Here is a 6,569-nt window from a genome sequence, read left to right on the forward strand (position 1 = left end):
AGAAAAGAGCGTTACTCTCTGTGCTGATGAGGCTGAATCCCTGGATCTGAGCTGTCACTGAAGGCCAATCCTGAGCTAGTTTTCCTGCTGGGCCTTGCGTGTCCCCACATCAGACACTCAAGGGCAACTCACTGGTCAATGACTAAGGTTGGATTTTTGTTTTGTTGGGGCAACCAGAATGTCTCCCTTTTTTGGGCTCCTTGGTGGATAGAATGGGGTATAGTATAGCAAGGGTTCAGCACAGGGCCCCGCCCCAGGGAGGGGCAAAATGCCTGCCTGTCCCTGTTTATTATCCTTATTCCCTTCCTCGCCTCCCCCTCCATCCCCTACACTCTCCTCTGCCCTTTCTTTCCCCGCAAAGGACTCCAGAAACTTGAAAGAGAGCCTAGAGGGTTTCCTGGAGGTGGTGTTCCTATAACCAAAGCTGGCTGTATGTATTTTCCAATAAAATAATGGCCCCTATTTCTAGAGTGTTTACTGTATGCCATGCATGGGCTATGTGCTTCTCACTTGATTCTTATTGCAACCTTTAAGGTTTTATTATCCTTATTTTTCAGATGAGGAAATTCGGATGAGACTCAGAGAAATTAAGTAACTTACCCAAGATCACATAGGCTATTTGGACCTGGGAAGTCTTATTCCAGAGCTTGGGCATTTGCCCCACATGCAGTCCTTTTTTGTTGTCATATTTGTGTTTGTATTTGCTTTGGGCCTCTTCCCAGCTCCCCTTCACACCCCTCCCCAGGTTCCCCTGAGTAGCAGTGCCTGCCTTCCTCAGGGACACGGGGCACTTCCTGCCTCTGCTCCCTTTTGACTCCTCTCTGCCCTCAGTAAGGCAGTGGCCACTTGACCAGCCAGTGGACCACACCTTCCAGTCCACTGAATGAACATGGAAAGAGAAGAGAAAGAAAGGAAACAAGCCCAAGTGTGAGACCGACTGGGGCCACAGCCATGTGGTCGTCAGGCTCATGAGAAGGGAGAAGGCCCTAGGACCAAGGGGAATGGGGCAGGTGTGGTCCTGGCAAGGCCAGCTGTCCAGGGTCCAATGGCAAGCTCTGGGCAGTCTGGGGCGCAAGCTGCAGCCTCTAGGGAAGGGCTGGAAAAACTCCAGCAGAGTGTTAGGTCCCCACCTCAGCAGACTAAGGGGAACTCGAGCTGGGCTTGAGGTCTGTAGGGCAACAGAGTGCTGGGTAGGGAAACTGAGTCAGGGATCTTGTCCTCCATGCTGGGTCAACTCATGGGTCCCCATGCAGGCTTCTGACTCCCAGGGTGACCTGGCTGTACAAGCCTTAGGCCCATGGGCAGTAGAATTTTACCCCAGCCCCAGGGGCTGGCATTACTCAGGCTGCCAAGACACTTACTGCCCGTCAGAATGGTCTCAGACCTGGGTAGTGCTGAGTGTGCATGGGCATTCCAGCTTGGGGAGCAGGGAGGAAAAATTGGGTGAGAAGAGATGAAGATGGCGCCTCTCAGCACCCTAATTCTCCCACCACAGGATCCTAGCTACACAGAGCTCTCCCTCCCCAACATATTATCCAGGGCTCCCAGGCCCCCCAAAACTACTATTCAAGAGCACGTAGGGGTGGCGTCACCTAGGGCTTTGGAGGGAAGAACCTGATAACTTGATTGCAGGACTTCATACTAAAGTGTCAAGGACTACTTGTTTTTTTCAAAAAGGGTCTAAGAACCTCAAAGAAGCCCCTCCTTGGTGTGATGTGGGGCTGGGGGTGTTGATGAAGCTGGGGGATGCTATACACACTCTGATCACTTCCTGGGCGCTTGTCCCGTAGTTCTGGCCTAATGAATTCACACATTGTGACGTGGCTCTCCCAGACTGAGAGGCCGGCTACAGAAAAAGCCGCAGGGAGAGACGAGGGAGGCCACGCCTCAGGGGCTCTTTGCTGTCTGGCTCCATGGGTGACGTTCATTATCCCTAAACCCCCAGCGCTGGAAGTCAGCCACGCCGGCCTCTGCCTGCAGCTGTGGACGCCCATCCCTGCTCCACCAGCTTCTTTCCACCTGATGACCGCTGCCGCCTGCACAGGAAGATGGATGGCTGCTGTCATCCAGGCAGGTGTATGATGCAGAGGCACAGATCAGGGCTGACAAGGGGCAAAGGTGGCCAATGCAGACAGGCTGGAGCTGGTATGGGGCTCTTGGGAGGACGGATGCCCCAGCCCAGCCCAGCCCTCTCGTGGAATGCAGTTGCCACTCTGACCTCCTTGCCTTTTCCTCGTTTCTGGAAGCCTCTCCCCTTGGGACCAGCAGGCTGGTGGTACATGGGCACCATGGGCTGTCCTGCAGCTCCCCTGCTCCCCCACTCCCTGCCCCCTGTGGGTGCCTCCACAGTCTCTGGAGACCCGTGTGCTGGCTCTGCCTGCTGTCCTTAGCCTGATGCTATCAGTACGATTTCCACCCTCGTTGTTACCGGGGAGAAAGAGGAGAAGGAAGGAGGGGTCATTGACTCCCAGGGGACACTCCCTCCCATCGAGCTGTGCACCTAGTGACCAACCACTTCAATTTGCCTGGGACCAAGGAGGTTCCCAGGAAGTGGGGCTTTGAGTTTTAAAACTGAGAAGTCCCTGGCAAGCTGGGACGGGTCGGTCGCCCTGTGTGGAAAGCCGGGGGTGGGTGGGGCTGGAAGCAGCGCCTCACGGCTCTGGAAGAACAGCCTGTCTCTCCAGCTCCCCTCCGCCTCTCCAGGAATGCGGCTTTGTGGTCGCCTGGCCGTGTGAATCTGGCTGTGGCTGCTGGGGGACTCAGAGTCCCCCTGATGAATGTCCCAAGAACTGGTGTGCTTGGAACCTTGGCAGCGCCCTGAGAACGAGACGGCCCCGTGTCATTGGCACCATCCCCTCCCCTGGAGGGGGGGGACCGGAGCCTGTCCCTGAGAGCTTAAGGTCCAAACCAGAGAAGCAGAGGCACTGTCAAGTCCAAGGGCGGGGTAGGAAGTGAAGAGGTCAAGGACTTCTAAGAGCGTGAGACAAAGCCAGGTCAGGAGTTGAGAAATCCAGAGGAAGACTGCTGAGTTGACCACGTGGACCATGAGAGAGAGGGTGGGCTTTGTTATGGGACAAGAATGGCCAGGCAGACAGCCCTGACCAGCCATCACAGGTCACCCCTTCACATGGTGGGACTTACGGAAGGCACACAGTCTAGTAGACAGTGGAGAATGTCGGCTACGTGCCAGCCCTGTGCTTGACGATGCGTGGCATGCAAGCTTCACGAAGCAGAGACCCTGCTCATCGTTTACATTCCTAACTTTCCGAGCACCAGATAATATTAGCTAACACTTACTTAGTACTTAATATGTGTTAGGCATTGTTCTAAGACATTTTAAAAACAGCTTTAGTGAGATATTATTCACATACCATACAATTCACCACTTTAAAGTAAACAATTCAGTGGCTTTTAGTATATTCACAGAGTTGTGCAACCATTACCACAATCAGTTTTAGAACATTTTCATTACCCCAAAAGGAAACCCTGCACCCACGAGCAGTCACTCCTCATTCTCCCCTCCCCCTGCCCAGGCAACTACTAATCTACTTCCTGTCTCTCTAGATTTCCCTGTTCTGGACGTTTCATACACATGGAATCATATAATACCTGATCCTTCGTGACTGGCTTCTTTCACTTAGCATAATGTTCTCAAGGCTTATCCTTATTGCATTTGTCTGTACTTCATTCCTTTTTATTTCAGGATAACCTTCTATTGTATAGATGTACCACATTTTATTTACCCATTCTTCAGACGGACATTTGGGTTGTTTCTACTTTTTGGCTCTTACGAACATCTGTGTACAAGTTTTGTGTGGATATATGTTCTCATTCTTTGTTCTCAGAAACTTATATATATACCATGTGATCCTTAAAACCCTATGAGGTAGGTAATATCACTATCCCTAAGGCTCAGAGAAGTTAATTAACTTGCCCAAGGCCACGCGGCTTGTAAGTGATGGAGCTGAGGCAGGAACCAGGCAGTCTGGCCCCAGAATCTGTGCCCAGAACCACTCTGCTCTATTACCTGGAAGAATGCCTGGCACAGCCAATAAGTATTTATGGAACGAGTGGCTGAATTAGACAGGGGCCCTGCTCTCCAGAGACTCATAATGTAGTTGCCTTCTTGCAGACAGCTTCTCTCTAATTAATCTCTGCAATACTCTCGGGGTTGGAAACAGGAAGAGGAGGTGGTTGGCTGGAATCAGATGTTAAAAAGCTGAATGTAGTTGACGCCGATTGCATAAAGGGACCCTTTCAGCCGTGCTGAGGCTGCAGGTTCCTAAGGGAGAGAAGAGTCAGCATATGGGCTGAAATTTTTGAGAAGTTACAAAAAACTTCTGCTTCAGAGTGGCAAACAGGAAATCTGCTTTTTTGGTTGTTTTTTCAAGTGAGTGATGTTGAAGTTCATTTGTGTGCCTGGTAACATCTCTGCCTGAGGTTCTGGACTGCCTGTTCTGTGTTACCTGTCACCGGCTGACCAGGAGAGCTGATTCTGGGGTGGGCGGCTGAGCCGAATATTCTAGGGCAGCAACTGGTAGGGAAGTGTAGAGGTTCAAAGCCAGAGAGGCGGAAATCCTCATCCTAGCTCCAGGTGAGCAGGGAGACCAAGACCCCAGCAGACCATGTTCCCCAGAGCCCAGCCCTGCTGCATCCTCTGCAAAGCCAGCACTCCCTTTGTACCAGCACCCACTCCATAGGCACTCCCATGTTTCTGGGAGGTGGCACTGACTTTTACGAATCGGGCAGTCATCAACATGAATCTTAAAAAAAATTTTTGTTAATTGAAGTACAGTTGATTTACAATGTTGTGTTAGTTTCAGTGATTGAAAGTGATTGAGTTATATATATATATATATATACACATACATATATATATAATATTTATTCTTTTTCAGATTCTTTTCCATTATAGTTTATTACAAGGCATTGAATATAGTTCCCTGTGCTATACAGTAGGTCCTTGTTGGTTATCTAGTTTATATATAGTAGTGTGTATCTGTTAATCCCAAACTCCTAATTTATCCTCCACCCCCCCACCCCCCTGCCACTTTGGTAACCATAAGTTTGTTTTCTATGACTGTGAGTCTATTTGCTTTGTAAATAAGTTCATTTATCAATGTGAGTCTTAAACACAGCCTGACCCTTTTACCCTGGACTCAAAAACCTTCACTGTCCACAGAATTAAGTACAAATCTCTACGCCTGACCCTCAGCGCTCTCAGGGCCAGCGCCTGTCTCCCCTGTCAGCTCTGACCTCTTGGCTCTCCTGCCCACCTTTCCCTCCACCCATACCCTCCACCCACCCCCTCCACCGTAGCATTCTGGGTCCCAGCCTCTCTTCTCTCCCTGCACAAGCCCACTTTTCTTTTGCTTCCCAATCTTTGCTCAAGTTGTTTGTCTTGTCTGGAATGGCCCCTCTGGACTATTCAATTCCCCATATCAATTCCCGCCTCCTCCAGGAAGCTTTCCCAGTCCCTCTGGCCATAGAGAATCTCCCCCTTCCTCGGGGACCATGTTACTCCCACCTCTTTTTTTTTTTAATAAGTAAATAAATTTATTTATTTATTTTTGGCTGCATTGAGTCTTCATTGCTGCGCGCGGGCTTTCTCTAGTTGCAGCGAGTGGGGCTACTCTTCGTTGTGGTGCGTGGGCTTCTCATTGTGGTGGCTTCTCTTATTGCAGAGCCCGGGCTCTAGGCATGTGAGCTTCAGTAGTTGTGGCACGCAGGCTCAGCATTTGTGGCTCACGGGCTCTAGGGCGCAGCCTCAGTAGTTGTGGCGCACAGGTTTAGTTGCTCCGTGGCATGTGGGATCTTCCTGGACCAGGGCTCGAACCCGTGTCCCCTGCACTGACGGCGGATTCTTAACCACTGCACCACTAGGGAAGCCTACTCCCACCCCTTTTAGCACTTCCCCCTGGTCTACAGTTGTGAGAATTATTTATGTTTATCTTGTTCCTGGAGAGAAGAGACAAAATTGCACTTTGTGTCTGCCCTTTCCCCAGGCCTGGCATAGTGTCAGCACATAGTAGGTGTTCAGTTTCTGGGCTGAGCTGGCAGCCTCTAACGAAGAGTTTGTCTTCATGTGGCCTGAGTCCACAGACAACCAGGTGTCCTAATGCCCTTTGTGTCTCATTCTGACACAAGAACATATGCCCCCATGGGAACGTGGTTTACTATAGACTCAATGGTAAAGGAAAAGAACACCATGAATGAAAATGCTATAAATATTTGATTGGAATTTTAAAATATTTTTTAACCTCTCAGAATCAGGGCCACTTCTAGCCAACATGGTGTCTTGTGCAAATCAGAAAAAAGGACTCCTTTTTTTCCTGGATAAATACAACCCTGCACCAGGGCACATGGCTGGATTTCAGTCCTCACGTACCCCCTTGGCCAGGTGCCCTTGCACAGTGCACAACCTACCCAACCTTACAGTGCCATTTGGGATGAAACAACTACTTATAATGTGTAAGTCTTTTGCTCTGCTTCTATACAATTACTTTCATACATATTTTTGTATCTATGAAAGCAGAGGACTGCCTATATACAGTATTTCCTGTTCATTT

The sequence above is a fragment of the Globicephala melas genome, chromosome 16, assembly GCF_963455315.2.
Source record: "Globicephala melas chromosome 16, mGloMel1.2, whole genome shotgun sequence".
Classification (NCBI taxonomy): Eukaryota; Metazoa; Chordata; class Mammalia; order Artiodactyla; family Delphinidae; genus Globicephala; species Globicephala melas.